The sequence below is a fragment of the Erpetoichthys calabaricus genome, chromosome 2 (genome assembly GCF_900747795.2).
Source record: "Erpetoichthys calabaricus chromosome 2, fErpCal1.3, whole genome shotgun sequence".
NCBI classification, from domain to species: domain Eukaryota; kingdom Metazoa; phylum Chordata; class Cladistia; order Polypteriformes; family Polypteridae; genus Erpetoichthys; species Erpetoichthys calabaricus.
Window position 1 is genome coordinate 273,984,402 of NC_041395.2, and position 10,892 is coordinate 273,995,293.

The following is a 10,892-nucleotide window of genomic DNA, read 5'->3' on the forward strand; positions in this document are numbered from 1 at the left end:
AAAAAATGCTGAAAGACTACCTTCACATTGCTCTCTTCCTTGCAGCTGCTTTGTCCAGCGGTGCTTCGCATACTTAAAAGCCCAAAAAGCACCTATTGATTTTTGATTGTTTGCTTTTTTCTTTCTGACATTCTCTGCTCCTGATGCACACTCCTTTGAAGAGGAAGATATATTTGAATTCTTTTAATTGTGAGACTGAACTGTCATCTCTGTCTTGTCATGGAGCACAGTTTAAACTTTTGAAAGAGAGACAAATGTTTGTTTGCAGTGTTTGAATAAAGTTCCTGTCTCTCTACAACCTCCTGTGTTTCTGTGCAAATATAAAAATAACCATATAAACATATGGTTTCTACTTCACGGATTTTCACCTTTTGCGGGGGGTTCTGGAACACAACCCCCGCGATCGAGGAGGGATTACTGTACACCCAAAAAGATATTTTTTAATGTTACTTTCCCAGTCAACTTGAACTGAGAAAATTTTTTAACCAATTCTTCAATGCAAAGTGGAATGTGACCAAAACTGGAAACCGCAAAACAATATCAAAACTCCCAAGAAAATTTTTCACCTTACTCGAAGGCCAGGCTTTTGGTTAATGTATCGGGGGCGAGACAGGTCTTCAGTTCAAAAGTTTGAAAGGGTTCTAGGTTGTGGGCTACTTTCGTTTTAACTGATAAATATAATATTTTAGTGAAAAATGCATGTGGTTTCTCACATTTTTGGGTATTCCACTGGATGAATCTACCTGATTATGCAGCATGAGTAACATGAGATTTTTTTATGGATTTTTTTATTGATATTGTTTGTTTACAGCAATGGCCACCATCCACTTACACTGGAGAATTAACTTTATTGTCTTTATTTTGTATGAAAACATATTAAACATTTTTCTCAGCCATCACTACAAATTCCATGATGTAAGCAACACTTAAAAAAATATAATTTTTTTAAGGCTTCTGTTTCTGGATTATGTATTCGGTCTTGTTTGTCAAAGAATGATCTTTCAGTAACTTCTCTTTGTTTCTTTTTGTTCTTTTGAGGTTTTTGTTGTATTTTTCAATTTTTTGTTAATATATCCTTTATTTTTTAGTATTCTCTGTTTTGTGCATAAGCAAAGGATTTACGATCACCCCTCCTCTTGTGGGGCTTCTGCTTTATTTTAGGACTTTTTATAGTTATTTTGCCAGCTCACCTTGTTAGAAGTCTGCTAGGCCTGAAGTTAGCATTTTGCTATGTTTGGGACTCCTAATCGCAAAATTCTATTTTCTTTGTGTTTTATGACCATCTTGGTTTTGGATTATTATTTTTATGATCATTTTCTTTGTTAGTAGGATTTTTTTAGCTTTGTTAAATTTTAGGATTTGGACTTTTTTATTGTAAGTACAAATTCTGTTTACTGTTTGTTAATTCATATTAGTTCCTTACATGATTTCTATAGTGTCATTTTTGAGTTTTTCTTGTTTTGCAAATTAAATTTTAATTTACATTTTGAAAATTTAAGTGGTGATTTTATGGCTTTGAGTACATACATTTGTATTTTTAATAAAAGAAATAATAAAAAATACTATCTGGGAGATGTGTTTGGGAAGTCTTGGCATTCCCATTGTGAGAATAAACAGTTTTATTAACTAGTAGGCCTTCATCCGGTTTTGCATTCAGAATTTAACCTTTTGACTACTAGAAAAAAACAAAACAGCCCATCTTTAAACTGCAGCATCTTTATTATGAACATGGCGAGAAGGTCAATAAAATCTTAGCCCAACAAATCCACAAGCAGAAAGTCCATAATGCAATAACAGAAATTACCAACACAGATGGAGATAAAATTATTGACTATAAAAGTATAACTTACACATTTAGAGAGTACTATAAGTCCTTATATTCTACTCAGTTTACAGAATATAAGACACAATCTAATGAGATACTGTTAGTGCTGTAGAATTGGAAAAACTTCTGACACTTTCAGATTACTAGATGGTGTTTATTCATTGCAAAGTTGGACAGCAGCAGGCCCTGATAGCTACCCAGTTGAATTTTATAAAATTATTTCCAGTAAGATAGCCCCACTATTATTAGCAACATTTATAGAAGCTAAAGGCAACACAATTCTACCTTAAGTTTTTTGCCAAGCATTAATTATCATCTTTCTTAAGAAAAATAAGGACTTACTACAATGTGCATCATAGAGACCAATCTCACTTCTGAATAATGACATTAAGTTACTCTCCAAAGTTCTAGCCAGAAGGATTAAGAAAGTGATTCCTTCTGTAATATCAGAAGACCAAACTGTATTTATTAAAGGCAGACACTTATATTAAAGAAACGTTGAAGGTTAGAATTTAATATATTCACCCATTAAATCTAACACAACAGAGATCTTATTATCTTTAGATACAGAAAAGCCTTTGGTATGGTTAAATGGGACTACCTATTCACCACATTGCACAAATTTTGGGTTTGGCCCAAACATTTGTACATGGATCAAACTACTTTATACTAGTCCAGAAGCCTCAGTTTGTATTAACAACATTATTTCAGACTACTTCAAACTAGAACATGGCTCTCGACAAAGATGCCCCTTATCACCTTTGCTCTTTGCAATCACCATTGAATCTTTGGCTATATACTTTTACAATGCCTCAGGGATAAAGGGGATTTTCAGAGAAAGACTTGATCAGAAAATATTTCTATATACAGATGATATGGCACTGTATATATCTGAGCAAAAAATTCAGTGCCAGCAGTTCTAAAATCATTAGCAGATTTTCAAAAGATATCTGGACTCAAAATCGATTTGAATAAAGTGTGCATTTTCAAGTGAATTCTCTAGAACACAATATTAGACTGGACACTTTCCCATTTATTTTAGCAGATCAGTTTAAATATCTAGAGGTAAATATTACATGTAAATATACAGCTCTGTTTCAACAAAATTTGCTGTCTGAATGGAAAAAATTAAACAAGACGTGAGCAGATGGTCTACACTCCATCTTACATTAGCAGGGAGAATCAACATTGTTAATATGGCTATCATTCCCATGCCTCTTTTCCTATTTCAAAGGATCCCCACATACATTAACAAATAAATTTTAAAAGAAATTAGATTCAATTATAACCTCATTCATTTGGAATTATAAACATCCATGCATCCAAAGGGTGACTCTACAGCGACCTAAAGCAGAAGGGGGTATGGCACTACCTAACTTTTAGTGTTATTACTGGGCAGCAAATATACAAGCTATGAAGACCTGGACATCGATACAAATCGATGAATATACACAAGCCTAATCTTGCAGAACTTTACAAATTATCGTCAATACAGTAATAATCCAATTGCCCTTCATTCTTTTGGAATATGGGACCAATGTAGGAAGCATTTTAAAACAGAGAACCTTTTATCTTTTGCACCTCTACATGACAACCACCATTTTCCACCATGTCAAACATATACTCTATTTAATGTTTGGAAAATGTCCAGGATTAAAACACTCAGAGACTTGTACATAGATAATGTTTTCACATCCTACGAACAATTACGTTTCTAATTTAACTTCTCATCAACCCAATTCTTCCATTACTTTCAAGGGAGAAACTTTGCTAAACAGAACCTGCCCAATTTTCCTCACCTCCCACCTAGTTCTATTCCAGAAGAAATATTGTTCAGTCTTGAAGACTCAGATAGCGTCTCTACAATTTATAAAAATATAAAATATTAAGGGCATACACCAAATTAACAACATTTTGGACAATAATCTTTAAATGCCTATCAGACAGCCTTGGTCTCACAATCACTCCTATCCCATTTACAGTTGTGTTTGGTGTACTCCCAGGCGGGCTTAAAGTGGAGAAGGACAAACAAACTGTAATTGCCTTTACCTCACTACTATCCTGTAGATGTATCTTGCTCAATTGGAAGAATCCCATCCCACCAATTTCAAGTCAGAGGGTAACTGATGTTCTATACCAGGGGTGGGCAGTGTCGGTCCTAGAGGGCTGCAGTGGCTGCAGGTTTTTGTTCCAACCCAGTTTCTTAATGATTAGTCAATTATTGCTGATGAAGCTCATTGCTTAAGTGACATTTTGATGCTTCATTTTATAGGTCTCGCATTTTAAGGTTCCCCACCCTTAATTGCTTATTTCAGTCTTAAACAGCTGCATTCACTGTTTTAATTGCTCCTTATTAGCAGTAAGATCTAAATGACAAAGCAGTCAGCAGTTCACCATCTAGCTTGTTTCGATTTACATCTCTGTGTTCTCATCATCCACTATTTGATTTATTAAAACACTTAATAGAAAATGTGACAGACTGAAAATTATCTGTTTTAGACTTTAGATCATTTTGATGATACCCTTGGAAAGAAAACAAATCTATGATATAAGAACCTGACATTGTAGGCTAACAAGCCATAAAATTAAATAAGGTCTGAGATTGGAAAGGATTGGTTTATAATTAAGCAATTGGGTTGGAATGAAAACCTGTAGCCACTGGGGCTCTCCAGGACCGACATTACCCACCACTGTTCTATACTATCTGAAATTGGAAAAAAAAATCACATTGTCACTTAGAGGATCTGTTCAAAACTTTTTTAAAAAATGGAAAGGATCTAATTAATAATAGTTTAGAGTAAGCTTCCATTTTAGGGAAAAGGATACTCTGCTTCAAATTAAAATCAATGAAAAAAAAAGAAAACAACTACGGATGTTGTGTTCTGTCTGCTGATGTTGGAGCAATGTCCTTCATAGCTGATAAGAGTGATGCAGGAATTGGTAACCTCTGTTGCAGAAGGCACACTTGTTTGAAATTTTCCTCTTGGCTGGGATTGCATTGTTCCTTCCTATGTACTCATTTGTCTTCTGACACATATTAGAATCCTGCATCTCCAGACTTGAGGTGCTGCCTCAAGGCAGTTTTTTTACTTAGTGCAGTTGATTGCAAGCTCTTCCCAGGAGTCAGTGCCAATGCCCTGTAACTCATGCTTCACTTGTACATATACTTGATGCGGACATCCATTTCTTCATTTGCCATATGCCAACTCACAATAGAGGACGTGCTTTGGGATGCAGCCATCTTTCATGCAACAATCATGCAACAGCCAGTATGTACCTGCTTAGGAGGATGGCTCAAGAGAGAACCTCAGTATTAAGAACAGAGGTATCAGATATGTAAGGTATTGAGCCTCTTCTTCTGTTTGGTGTACGTGGTTCATGTCTCACTTCCATACAGCAGTGTACTTGTGACACAAATGCCATACACTGCCAGCCAGGTCTTCACTTTGAGCATGGGGTTCTCCCAGACACATGTGATGAGGTGAAGGTTATGTTGGTGATAGTGGTGCCCAAATAAGTAAACTGGTGGAAAACATTCGGCTGATAGATGCAGATAGTGATGGCTGGTGGTACATCTGTGTTCTTTACCGTAATGTTCCTCTTCTTCAGACTGATGGTCAGTGTGAACTCTCTGTATTCCTGGTAGAAGTTGTTCATTAGGATCTGGAGGTCCTGCTGTGTGAGAGTCACAACCACCGCATTGATGGCAAACAGCATTTCTCTGATGGGGTACTTTAGTATTGCTTTCAGGTGCTCAGCAGCTTCCACTTGAATCTTGTGTGAAGACAGATCTCCTCAGGTGAAGAGCCAAATGCATGGTGTAGCAGCAGGGTAAAAAAAAAATCCCAAAGATAGTTGAAGTGAGAGCATAGCCTTGCTTGCATGGCCTTGACGTGTTGTCATTAAACCAAATTGTGCCCTGCATGTTCTCTTGAAAAGATATAATCATGCTCAGCAACATCAGTAGGCAGCCTATTTTCGGTAGTATACGGAAGAGCCTCTCTGTTGAGCAGGCTGTTGACCAGGTCAAATGCCTTGGTTATGACAATTAATGTCATGTAGAGGGGCTTCTTTTGCTTTCAACATTTTTCTGTAGCAGGCAAAGGAAGAAATCCATGTCTACCGTTGATCTTGCAGTCCAGTGGGTAGTCTTGCCTTGCTTCTGATTCTGTTCATGGCTCCAAACGGGAAAAGGCTAGTAAAATAAAAGAAGACTGGCTGAATTCTTTGACAATGTGACCAAATATGCTATTAATTTAATAAATGAAACTATAGCATTCATCATAATATAAATGATAATACTGTAATTCTCTAACTAATTCTCTAATTCTAATTATCTAGTTAATTCTAATTGTCAGATCAATATTCTAATTATAACCCACTATGAAAAAATAGTTTTCCTAATAGAAATTTAAAAAAAAAAGGAATTGAAATTGTAATGGGCCAAAACATGGTAGGAGTATGTTTGTGAAAAGGGCTGTTCTCATTTTTCAGAAGTAGTCAGATTTACACCACATATTTTGTCCCATGCCAGTGCTAGGATAAACATTTGAGATCCCGATGAAATTATATTTTATGATAGGAGGAATGCATAGATTTTTTAATATGTGTACAGTAATCCTTTTTTAGTTGATTGTACAACTATTCACCTGAATTTTCCTTCAAAAGCCTCTCAGACACATGCAAGAACTGAATGAATGAATAAATGAATGAATGACTAAAAAGCCTTACTCGTTTCTCTTTTTCTCTGTTTTCTTCTCAACTTATGCAACCATGAGGAGTAAAAAGAGAACAACCACATCCACCCTTATCAAAGTGCACCATATAAGCCCTCATATTGCTAGCCAATTTATTTTGCCAAGTTCAGTAACAAGTTCACTAGTACTTCCAAGAAAGACTTCTCAGTAAGGAGGTCTTAGAAAATTAATGGTTGCTAGAAATTATCAGTAGAACTTGAGCAGAATTCTACAATCTTCTTTTAATATAATCTTTAAACAAATAAAATAATTCCCTCAATCTCACTGAATGTGATTGTGGTTTGCTGAGGGTTACAGCATTGAAATGAACTCTGGGTGGGGCACCAGTCCATTACAGGGCCCGCTCATCCAAAAAAATGTGACTGGATTAGGATTTGATCCCAGGATTCTGGATACATAAGACAGAAGTGCTGCACTAAACTTCAAATACTTGTTTAAAACTTCCTTTAATTTCAATTAAATGAAATATGAAATTAAGCAGAAAAAGGAATTCAGCAATATTTAGTTGATCAAACAAATTAACAAATCTCAGTCTATCTATGGAAAGTGAGAGGGACTGAAAGTTATTTTGTAGCATTCAGTTTAAATAATTTTGCATCATAAAAATACAGATACAGCTTAGTGCAGAAAAGTAGTGCTTGACACTTAAACCCAGTGGCACCTCAAACCCAGCAAACAGCTGGAGCTGACAGCGCTACGCTGGTAAAAGTCTCGAAGTCCCTGCTGGTGGTCTGTTGTAATGAGTGTAAAATCTATGCTCAACAATAGCTAGAATTAAATGTAATTAAGTGCTTCCATCAGGGTGCTGGCTAATTGGTGACTGTTACGGTACAGCCTTCACTGATCTTGATTTACTCCCAATCTCCAAAGCTGATAGCAAAAAAGAAAGAAACAGGCAAGCAGTTAATGGAATAAAGGAGGAAAAAAATAAATACTGTACATTCACAAGTGTTTGTGGGCACTAACTAGGCAGTGCCACTGCTTGTTCTGCAGTCATTTTGCTGTGCATGACATCCTAAAGCATTATGCTAATTTTTATATTGCCTCTGTTAAATAAGAGTATAATTCTCTTGGACAAAAAGAACGTTACAGTAGCAGAGCCACTGCAGAGTAAGATTGAGTTTAGAAAGTAGCAATAAAAGGAATAATCTGTCCACTCAATCACTGGAAATGAACTGTCAATGAGTGCATGGAATGAGAGCAGCATCTACTGTATGCCTAAGGATAAGGCAAGAATGTCACATCTGAAAACTCAGATCAGAAGAAATAAGCAAAGCTGATAAGAATACATTATATCTAGAATGGAAAGCAGGCCAAGGAGTACTTAGCAACAAATTGTTGAATACTCCGATAATTTACCAGGAGCAGATGATCGAGCTAAGATAAAACGAATTTGGTAGGAGTAAAAGAACGAGTTAAGCTGACACCCAATTTGGTGCAAGAAATAAGCAGAACACAATCAGTCAACTGGAAGCAAAAACTTGAATGTGACTGTCTTCAAGCCAACCGGCAGTTCTCTCCTGCAAGAATGAGGGTCTACAGTGGATTCTGAATGTCTTTAGACTCCTTTTTACTCATTTTGGTATTTTACAGCCTTGTGCTAAAATCATTTAAATTCATTTTTGTCCCAAATCAAGCAACCAATATTCCAGAATGACAAAGTGAAAACATGGTCAATTTCAGCAGGGGGGCAAGATTTTAGGGGGTCTAAGATAACAAAATGTAGTCACTCAGCACTCAGGAGTACATGTGTTGAGGCTAACAATAAGAAAATAACAATAATTGGTGATTTTGGAATTTCAGTAATTAAAATCAAATGCCTCTCAGGTGCCACCATTGATGCTAAATTGGTCCCCAATTTGGCTCCATTGTAGGACTAAAGATGTTGATAAATATGATCTGAAGCATTTACGCACCTTTTAAGCAAAACCATCACCCGAACAGTCCTGATCTTTGCTTTCATAGTTATGTCTACAGATTTGAGGATCATTTCAATTCTTTTCATGGAAGCTCTTCCTGTTCCATCTTGACTGCTGGATCCTTTACTATTAATGATTAATCCTGCCAGTGCAAAACATTGTACCTCTTCAATCACTTCACCGTCAGTTCTAAAATTGACTATTACATCAGTTGTCATCAACTTAGTTGTAGTTGCTACTTCTCACTCTGTTCCTTTACCTTCATTATAAGGGTGTGTAAATCCACTTCATTGTCCACTATCAGATTGTTGATCTTTCTTCCACTAATCCATTCCTGCTTCTTTCATTATATGTTCAGCATCTAAGTTAAATTGATATGGTGACAGAGATACAACCTGACCAAACTCCTTTGCCAATTTGGTACCAGTCATTGTTCTCCACCCAGTGTCCTAATATTTGCTTCTTGTCCAGTGCATAGAGGTTCTGAATTATTTCAATGAGATGGTTAGATAAACTCTTTTTCCAGAAGGGTTTATTATGATCAACACCGTCAAAGGCCTTGCTGTAATCAATGTTAGTAAGTTGGCCCTGCTTACTTATGTGAATTTATCTATACATGCGTACTGGAACACAAGCTATGATCTCAAGATGTCAGTCCACTTAAGAGTTCAAAGATTAATAAAATAATAGCTGGACATACTGTACATGTGTATGATCTGCTGCCTTATGTGAAAGAAGCCCGATTGTTCTTAAGCATTTAAATCCAGGCTTAATGTCCATTAATTCATTCTAGCATACCCTGATTAGAGCTGCTGAATAGCTGTTCCTATTGCTGCTTTGTTCATTTTTTTGCACAGAAATACAAACATGAGAATCATTATGTACTGTTACTGACTAACTATTCTTTTTCTCTTCTTGCTATCATGCCGTGGTACTTGGTGAGATTAAAAGCAGAAATATTGTGAGCCTTGGAAATCAGGAATAAAAGGGGTTAAAGTATTCAATAAACTATTAAATTAAATTGATTAATAAGATAAAGGATGCATTTGATTGTCTAGCATGTACTTGTAATGTTATAGAATGCCCTGGAGGTGATGGGCAGTCAGATGTCCTAGGTCAATATAACTGTGACTTTGATTGACTTTGATTTTGTCTGTCATAAACACAAAATGGGGATTTGAGGCCTCCAAAATTACTATAAAGCAAGCCAGGAGTCTTCCCTGGCCTGCCCAGAAGAGTCTTACTTCAAACCAGCGTGGCCCTGACAACAACCTACTGGTTTCCAGTCTGGCAGGTCCCAAAATGGGAAGCTGGCTTTGAAAGTTCAAAACACCTATACACTTTTAAAACCTGTAAATTCAAAAGGGGGTAGAAGGGCGACTGCAGCTTAAATCATCTTTCATTACGCAAAGATTATTTTTTATTGACAGCTAAAAAAAAATTTTTTCAGACACATACAAGTACCATATATCATTTATTTTATCGTATGCGTAGATCTCTTTGAGAACTTTTGTTCAGCTTTTTGTTAATTACCTGTTTGGCTGGCAGTGAAGTACTCAGCTTAATGTCACTCATAGGGCATTCCTTTAGCAAGGTGGCATGTGCAGCAAGGTTATTATAGTTAACGAAAACTAAAATCAAAACTGAAACTATTATTAAAAAAACATTTTCGTAAACTGAAATAAAATAATTAACAAAACCGAAATGAAAAACTAAAACTAAACGAAACTATTAAAGTAGCTGGAAAAACTAACTGAAATAAAATAATAATTTACTATAATATTTTTAGTTTTCGCTTTTGAATGAATATTCTTGCTGTTAGTCTTTAACCCTTGTAAGTTTTCTCTAAAACAGAAAGTCATCTGCCACGAACCGCCCGCATATATTCATCCAGTGAACGACGGCTGGTGACGGAGGGCGGTTGTTCACACAACATTTACAGTGACAGAGCAAGCTGAGTGCGGGTGCGTAAAGAAGAAGAAATAGAAAGCGATTTGCGTGCCGCCTTTCTTTGTGCTTGTTGTATATCAAGATGTAATTCAGATGGCTGAAATCAGAATTTGCTGGTCAATAAAACGTTTACCATATGGACAGAAAAATCACGAGTGAGTAATGTTTCAGTTTATTTCTCAGGTGTCTGCTTTTTGTTGACGGCAATTTACCTGCCACTTCGCATAGGAGAAATCATTTTTACTTTCTCATACATGAAGTATAGAGAAAGTATAGTAATCATGAAAAAATTCGACCTCGATATTTTGACTATAGACTAACCAGTGTCCAACAATACTGTTTTTTGAATTGTGTGTGTGTGACTGTTTTGTGTGTAAACACAATAACTCGAAAACGCAACTAGATAGATGGATGAAATTCGGCATGTGGTTGTTACACCAC